Source organism: Lepidochelys kempii, chromosome 24, assembly GCF_965140265.1.
Source record: "Lepidochelys kempii isolate rLepKem1 chromosome 24, rLepKem1.hap2, whole genome shotgun sequence".
In the NCBI taxonomy this organism is placed as follows: domain Eukaryota; kingdom Metazoa; phylum Chordata; order Testudines; family Cheloniidae; genus Lepidochelys; species Lepidochelys kempii.
In genome coordinates, this window is record NC_133279.1 from 11,474,595 (window position 1) to 11,483,725 (window position 9,131).

Consider the following 9,131-nt stretch of genomic DNA (forward strand, 5'->3'; position numbering starts at 1 on the left):
GATCCCCAAACATGCCACTTCTATGATGAGCTGCATGCCATTTTGTTAGGATAAAGATATTCAGGCCTGTCTGCAAAGGCCTGTACTTTAAGAATTTAGGTGTATTCTTATCACTTGGCTAGTTAGAGGTATAAAAGAAAGAATCAAAATCACTGTCTGCTGGTGTAAGGGCCTTCTCTTACTGTGACAGTCTGAGGCCCTGTTCTTAGGCTAAGGCCTTTGGCTAAGCAGCAGAGACAGCCATAAGATGGGAAGCGAACAGTCACATCCTCACATTCCAAACTAGTCACATTGAAATAAGGTGCTATTGAGCTGTTAGGCACTATCACCTCCAGAGAAAGGGAAGTGCCTAGAAAATGTAAAAGGAAACTTAGTTTGATAGCATCCTGTCTGGCAAGAACTCACTTATCAATAGCTGGGATGTGAAATCCTCACTTCTGTATTGTCTTGTCATTATAGTTCCCACTTTGCTATTGTTTGTCTGTATAATCTCTGTCTGGTTCTGTGATTGTTCCTGTCTGCTGAATAATTAATTTTGCTGGGTGTAAACTAATTAAGGTGGTGGGATATAATTGGTTACATAATCATGTTACAATATGTTAGGATTGGTTAGTTAAATTTCAGGAAAATGATTGGTTAAGGTATAGCTAAGCAGAACTCAAGTTTTACTATATAATCTGTAGTCAATGAGGAAGTGGGTGGGAGGGGGTGTGTGTGTGTGGGGGGGAGATGGGATCAGGGAATGGGGGTAAGAAAATTGGAATCATGTTTTGCTAAAGGTGGAAATGGGAACAGGGAATGGGAGTAAGGAAATTGGAATCATGTTTGGCTAAGGGTAGGAATGGGAACAGGGACACAGGTGTAAGGCTCTGTGGTGTCAGAGCTGGGAAGGAGAATACTAAGGAAGGAAACTGGAATCATGCTTGCTGGAAGTTCACCCCAATAAACATCGAATTGTTTGCACCTTTGGACTTCGGGTATTGTTGCTCTCTGTTCATGCGAGAAGGACCAGGGAAGTAAGTGGGTGAAGGAATAAGCCCCCTAATACATATTAGGGGGTTCAGCCACCACTACCCCAACTGTGTGCTTTGACTCCTTCAATGAAGAGGGAGGCAACATGGAAGCAAGTTTGTGGACGAGGAAGATGTTGATGAGGAGGAGGTTGTAGATAGCTCACAGCAAGCAAGTGGAGAAACCAGTTTTCCTGACAGCCAGGAACTGTTTCTTGTGGCGGTTCAATGACAAGACAGCACATAGCTTTAAGCAAGCAAGCAAGCTGGTCTGCTAACGGGCTTCTGCCTGTCAGCTTTCCACCTTCCCCTTTATTCTTTCTCTCCCCCCGCGCATTACATTCTCCAACAGATAAAAGGAATACACTGGCTTTGTTTAACATGCTTATTTACCAGTTTCTATCTACCGCATTCCTTGCTCTCGGGCCTTGAGCCCAGTCCTGGGAGGCTTCCCACGGTTCATGTCATCTGGGCGAGATTCCAAGGTTGATGCCCTTGAAAGGAGCTGTGTGTGCACAGGTCCAGCACAACACTCCGGGTGTGCCCTGAATGTTGCCAAGCACATAAACCTTGTATGAATCCTACATCCCCTCCTTTCTTGTTTATTTGTGCTCGGCCATCTCATGGTAGCCATCAATTTGCTTTTGCAAGCCAATTAACTCCTGGACAGATGAGGTTATAACTCGTGGAGCCTGCCAGGGCGGTTCTCGACAAAGCCTTAACAAAAAGGAAATACATTGCACACAGCAACAGCAAAAAATAAGCTTAAGAAGGTAAAGTGTAATTGGCCGGGCCCCAATTAGCCATGCTAGAGTACTGGGAAGAGAGGTTCGAGTAAGCAGCGAGCATCATTTTATTCCCAATTTCCTCAGGGTGATGACATACTGGAATAAGACATGTACCTAACAATTCTTCAGCTGCTACAAAATCAGATAAACAAAAGTGGGTAACATTTGCTATTGAAGCCAATCTTTCCCATAGGTTATATGTCATTTGGGCCCGTAACGGAGAAAGCACTCCCGAGCCAACCCCTACAGGAAATAGCAGGCACAAAAGGCATACAGTCAATACAGAATTAGCAGTGATTTGGGCGAGAATTGCCACAAACAGAGTCTCAGAAGTCTCTGGTTGTTGGTTTGCTGCCAGTCTTCGTTGAGCCGCGGCGACCAATGCTTTTACTGCTCCCCATGTCACGGGCTGGCTTGGGACGCTACGCCTCCTCTGTTTCTGTCCCGCCGTTGTCGACCCAGGAGGCACCACGTTCTCCTCCAAGGTCAGCTGAAACTCCGGTATGGGGTTTGACAGCCCCTGGTGCCACGCCATGCTGCTTCAGTGCCGGTCGCACACACCGGGCCGGAACCCACAACGGTCCTGCAGGGAGAGACACAGCAGCATATCCCCGACCCCAAGTGATTAGAGGTATTGGGCCCAGCCATTGCGGATTGGGCAGCTGACGGTAATAGACACGTGGTCTTTCCAGTACCTCAGATTTATGAAAATGCAAATCCGTGGGGGTCTGCTGATCTGCTTTCAGCGTTAAATTATTTAAAATAAACAAAAGGATACACAATTGTTGCTGAACGTCTCCTAAGGTTCGGAGACGCAGCTCCCCTTGTTTTAATTGTTTGTCGAGAAAGGTTTTTAGCGTGCAATTTGCACGTTCAACAATAGCTTGGCCTCTGAAATTATAAGGGATCCCGTGTTTGAGACAGATGTCCCATTGGGCACAAAAGATGGAGAGGGCTGTGGAGCAATAGGCTGGGGCATTATCTATTTTTATCTGGCTCGGGCGACCCATAACAGCAAAACAGGCTAGCAAATGGTGAATAACTTTGGGAGTGGCTTCCCCACTCTGTGGTGTCGCCCAGAGGAATCCTGAATAGGTATCAATGGAAACATGTAAAAACAAATAGGGACGGAATTGTGGCACGTAAGTGACATCCATTTGCCACAGCTGATTCGCCGTGGTACCTCTGGGGTTAACGGCATAAGAAAAGGTAGGGGCAGCAGCAGCACGGTGGGGGCAGGAACAAACAATAGAATGTGCATGATCAGCAGGAATGTGAAACTGTCGGGCCAAAACAGAGGCAGACTGATGAAAAAAGGAATGGCTTTCAATGGGGTCAGAAAAAAGGGAATTTACCTGACCACGTAACGTGCGATCAGCACGCGCATTGCCTTCAGTAAGTAGCCCAGGCAGAGGGGTATAACTGTGAATATGAGCATCAAAATAAGGGAAATTACGAGTGGGTGATGAGATACTGTAAGGACAAAAACAGGCGAAGAAGGTCCGCATCGACCTGAGGGGTAATAAGGGCAAGGGGTAAATGATCAATTACCTAATAAACATAAAGCATGTCCACGATCAAATTAAAGGGACAATCAGCAAAAAGTTGAAAGGCCAAAATAACAGCAGCCAGTTCTGAGCGCTGCGCGGAATGCTAAGGCAGCATAAAACGAGAATGCCAACGAGGGGGGTCACCTAATTGATAGGTGACAACACCGCGATGTGGAGAGCCATCAGTAAAAAGAGTGATAGCTGAAACAATAGGTCGAGAGCGGCTAAGACAACACAGCTACAGACTAGGGACCGAATGGCTAGGCAGCAGTTCTGCGGAAAAGGACCTAGGGGTGACAGTGGACGAGAAGCTGGATATGAGTCAGCAGTGTGCCCTTGTTGCCAAGAAGGCCAATGGCATTTTGGGATGTATAAGTAGGGGCATAGCGAGCAGATCGAGGGACGTGATCGTCCCCCTCTATTCGACATTGGTGAGGCCTCATCTGGAGTACTGCCATCATCCTGCCAGGTTACCGGACAAACTGAGACCAGATCAGCCAGCTCCTCTGCTGTAATATCTGAGCGAGTCTTCGCTGCGTGAACCATTTGTTGCACCAGCAAAAGCCCCTGAGCAGACACGGACGACCCCGCGGGGGGCCCCGGAGCATGGGGCCCCATGGGGGGATGGTGATCACACACTGGCTCCGGTGGGGAAGGCGAGGGAGGCGGTGATAATAGAGGCACTGGGGGCGAAGCAGGGGGAGGGATGGTTGCAGGAGCGGATGGGGGTGGCGGGATCGGCAGCCCCTCTGTTGGCGCGGGAGAGGGCCTTTCCAAGGCGACACGCTGTGTCGCATCGCCAGGAGTGGGGATGGCTGCAGGAGCGGACGGGCATGGCGAGATCACCAGCCTCGCGAGGGAGGGCCTGTCCGAGGCGACACGCTGTATCGCGTCGCGGCAGAGGTGCCAGGCATGTAGAGCCTGCATGGGCGCCCGAAGCTCTTTGTGCAATGTCTGGCCCAACCGCTCCCAGTCCGCTAGCTTAAGGGTTCCAGCTTCAGGGTACCATGGGCATTGGGCACTCACCTCCTGTAGCAGGAGAGTGAGTTCTCGAGTGGGGCAATCATGCTGAGCCTTACGCAGCAAATACTGTAGCTCATTGCAGTGTTGCACTTGCAAAGCAGAGAGGGAGCTTCCCATACTTACCACAATGAAAAATACTCACCGGGATCCGTGAAGCGGATGAGTGACGCGTCTGAAACCCTCGCCGGGCGAGGTGAGTGCTGAGGGCCTCACGTTTGGGCGCCAGTTGTGGCGGTTCAATGACAAGACAGCACAGAGCTTTAAGCAAGCAAGCAAGCTGGTCTGCTAACGGGCTTCTGCCTGTCAGCTTTCCACCTTCCCCTTTATTCTTTCTCTCCCCCCGCGCATTACATTCTCCAACAGGTAAAAGGAATACACTGGCTTTGTTTAACATTCTTATTTACCAGTTTCTGTCTACCGCATTCCTTGCTCTCGGGCCTTGAGCCCAGTCCTGGGAGGCTTCCCATGGTTCATGTCATCTGGGCGAGATTCCAAGGTTGATGCCCTTGAAAGGAGCTGTGTGTGCACAGGTCCAGCACAACACTCCAGGTGTGCTCTGAATGTTGCCAAGCACATAAACCTTGTATGAATCCTACAGTTTCTCACCTTGGATCTGGAGCCAGTACCCCCTGAACTCACCCAGGGCTGCCTCCCAGACCCGCCAGGCGGAGAAGGGACCTCTGGTGAGTGTACCTTTTAAAATAATGGTTTAAAAGCAAGCATGTTTAATGATTAATTTGCCCTGGCATTCGCGGCCAGTACAGCTACTGGAAAAGTCTGTTAACATGTCTGGGGATGGAGCAGAAATCCTCCAGGGACATCTCCATAAAGCTCTCCTGGATGTACTCCCAAAGCCTTTACCACTCCAGGCCAACCACTCGGGAATCATTGCAGAATAAAGCATGGCAGCGTATGTTTGCTGGCGTTCAAACAACATCCGTTCTTTATCTCTCTGTGTTATCCTCAGGAGAGTGAACTCATTCATGGTCACCTGGTTGAAATAGGGTGCTTTCCTTAGGGGGACATTCAGAGGTGGCCTTTCCTGCTGGGCTCTTTGCCTGTGGCTGAACAGAAATGTTCCCAGCTGTTAGCCATGGGGAGGGAGGAGGGGTGAGGGGTTAGCCACACAGTGGGGGTGGAGGCAAAATGCAACCTTGTAACGAAAGCACGTGTGCTATGTATGTAATGTTAACAGCAAGGTTTACAATGAAAGAGTGTACCCATTGTTCTATAAAATGTGTCTTTTTAAATACCACTGTCCCTTTTTTTCCCTCCACCAGCTGCATGTGTTTCAAGGATCACAGGATCTTCTCCTTCCCAGAGACTAGCGAAGATTAGAAGGCGAAAAAAACGCACTCATGATGAAATGTTCTCTGACCTCATGCTGCCTTCTCACACTGACAAAGCACAGATGAATGCGTGGAGACAGACAATGTGAGAGTGCAGGAAAGCACAAAATGACCGGGAGGAGAAGTGGCGGGCTGAAGAGAGTAAGTGGCGGGCTGAAGAGGGGGCTGAAGCAGAAAGGTGGTGGCAGCGTGATGAGAGGAGGCAGGATTCAGTCCTGAGGCTGCTGGAGGATCAAACTCATATGCTCCAGCGTATGGTTGAGCTGCAGGAAAGGCAGCAGGAGCACAGACTGCTGCTACAGCCCCTGTGTAACCAACCTCCCTCCTCCCCAGGTTCCATAGCCTCCTCACCCAGACGCCCAAGAACGCGGTGGGGGGCCTCCAGCAACCCAGCCACTCCACCCCAGAGGACTGCCCAAGCAACAGAAGGCTGGCATTAAATAAGTTTTAAAGTTTTAAACTTTTAAAGTGCTGTGTGGCCTTGTCCTTCCCTCCTCCACCACCCCTCCCAGTGCTTCCCTCCTCCACCACCCCTTCCGGGCTACATTGGCAGTTATCCCCCTATTTGTGTGATGAATGAATAAACAATGCATGAATGTGAAGCAACAATGACTTTATTGCCTCTGCAAGCAGTGATCGAAGGGGGGAGGGGAGGGTGGTTAGCTTACAGGGAAGTAGAGTGAACCAAGGGGTGGGGGGGTTTCCATCAAGGAGAAACAAACAGAACTTTCACACCGTAGCCTGGCCAGTCATGAAACTGGTTTTCAAAGCTTCTCTGATGTGCACCGTGCCCACCTGTGCTGTTCTAACCTCCCTGGTGTCTGGCTGCATGTAACCAGCAGCCAGGCGATTTGCCTCAACCTCCCACCCCGCCATAAATGTCTCCCCCTTACTCTCACAGATATTGTGGCGTGCACAGCAAGCAGTAATAACAATGGGAATATTGGTTTTGCTGAGGTCTAAGTGAGTCAGTAAACTGCGCCAGCGCGCCTTTAAACGTCCAAATACACATTCTACCACCATTCTGCACTTGCTCAGCCTGTAGTTGAACAGCTCCTGACTACTGTCCAGGCTGCCTGTGTATGGTTTCATGAGCCATGGCATTAAGGGGTAGGCTGGGTCCCCAAGGATAACTATAGGCATTTCAACATCCCCAATGGTTATTTTCTGATCTGGGAATAAAGTCCTTTCCTGCAGCTTTTGAAACAGACCAGAGTTCCTGAAGATGCGAGCATCATGTACCTTTCCTGGCCATCCCACATTGATGTTGCTGAAACGTCCCTTGTGATCCACCAGTGCTTGCAGCACTATTGAAAAATACCTCTTGCGGTTTATGTACTCGCCGCCGTGGTGCTCTGGTGCAAAGATAGGGATATAGGTTCCATCTATTGCCCCACCACAGTTAAGGAATCCCATTGCAGCAAAGCCATCCACTATGACCTGCACATTTCCCCGGGTCACTACCCTTGATATCAGCAGATCTTTGATTGCATTGGCTACTTGCATCACAGCAGCCTCCACAGTAGATTTGCCCACTCCAAATTGATTCCTGACTGACCGGTAGCAGTCTGGCGTTGCAAGCTTCCACAGAACTATTAGAATCACAGAATAATCATAGAATAACAGAGTTGGAAGGGACCTCTGGAGGCCATCTAGTCCAACACCCTGCCCAGAGCAGGACCAATCCCAACTAAATCATCCCAGCAAGGGCTTTGTCAAGCCTGACCTTAAAAACTTCTAAGGAAGGGGATTCCACCACCTCCCTAGGTAACGCATTCCAGTGTTTCACCACCCTCCTAGTGAAAAAGTTTTTCCTAATATCCAACCTAAATCTCCCCGACTGCAACTTGAGACCATTACTCCTTGTCCTGTCATCTGCTGTCACTGAGAATACTCTAGATCCATCCTCTTTGGATCCACCTTTCAGGAAGTTAAAAGCAGCTATCAAATCCCCCCTCATTCTTCTCTTCCTCAGACTAAACAATCCCAGTACCCTCAGCCTCTCCTCATAACTCATGTGTTCCAGACCCCTAATCATTTTTGTTGCCCTTCGCTGGACTCTCTCCAATTTCTCCACATCCTTCTTGTAGTGTGGGACCCAAAACTGGACACAGTACTCCAGATGAGGCCTCACCAATGTCGAATAGAGGGGAACGATCACTCTCGATCTGCTGGCAATGCCCCTACTTATACATCCCAAAATGGCATTGGCCTTCTTGGCAACAAGGGCACACTGTTGACTCATATCCAACTTCTCGTCCACTGTAACCCCTAGGTTCTTCTCTGCAGAACTGCTGCCTAGCCATTCGGTCCCTAATCTGTAGAGGTTCATTGGATTCTTCCGTCCTAAGTGCAGGACTCTGCATTTGTCCTTGATGAACCTCATCAGATTTCTTTTGGCACAATCCTCCAATTTGTCTAGGTCCCTCTGTATCCTATCCCTGACCTCCAGCATATCTACCACTCCTCCCAGTTTAGTGTCATCCGCAAACTTGCTGAGGGTGCAATCCACACCATCCTCCAGATCATTAATGAAAATATTGAACAAAACCGGCCCCAGGACCAACCCTTGGGGCACTCCGCTAGATACTGGCTGCCAACTAGGCATGGAGCCATTGATCACTACCTGTTGAGCCCGACAATCTAGCCAACTTTCTACCCACCTTGTAGTGCATCCATCCAGCCCATACTTCTTTAACTTGCTGACAAGAATACTGTGGGAGACCGTGTCAAAAGCTTTGCTAAAGTCGAGGAATAACACATCCACTGCTTTCCCTTCATCCAGAGAACCAGTTATCTCTTCATAGAAGGCAATTAGATTAGTCAGGCATGACTTTCCCTTGGTGAATCCATGCTGACTGTTCCTGATCATTTTCCTCTTGTCTAAGTGCTTCAGAATTGATTCCTTGAGGACATGCTCCATGATTTTTCCGGGGACTGAGGTGAGGCTGACTGGCCTGTAGTTCCCAGGATCCTCCTTCTTCCCTTTTTTAAAGATTGGCACTACATTAGCCTTTTTCCAGTCTTCCCGCACTTCCCCGGATCGCCATGAGTTTTCAAAGATAATGGCCAATGGCTCTGCAATCACATCCGCCAATTCCTTTAGCACCTCGGATGCAACGCATCCGGCCCCATGGACTTGTGCACGTCCAGTTTTTCTAAATAGTCCCGAACCACTTCTTCCTTCACAGAGGGCTGTCCACCTCCTCCCCATGCTGTGCTGCCCAGTGCACTAGTCTGGGAGCTGACCTTGTTCATGAAGAGAGAGGCAAAAAAAGCATTGAGTACATTAGCTTTTTCCACATCCTCTGTCACTAGGTTGCCTCCCTCATTCATTAAGGGGCCCACACTTTCCTTGGCTTTGTTCTTATTGCCAACATATCTGAAGAAACCCTTCTTGTTACTCTTAAC

General features: G+C 49.2%; 1 long non-coding RNA gene across 1 annotated transcript; it reads right to left on the minus strand.

Moving 5' to 3' along the window:
* Positions 1-1,258: 1,258 nt before the first annotated feature.
* On the minus strand, positions 1,259-5,024 carry LOC140902776 (uncharacterized). The gene is made up of 2 exons (XR_012156113.1): positions 4,514-5,024; positions 1,259-2,381 (listed from the first exon to the last, which is right to left on the minus strand). It is a non-coding gene; the product is annotated as an uncharacterized lncRNA (long non-coding RNA).
* Between the last annotated feature and the right edge of the window lie 4,107 nt (positions 5,025-9,131).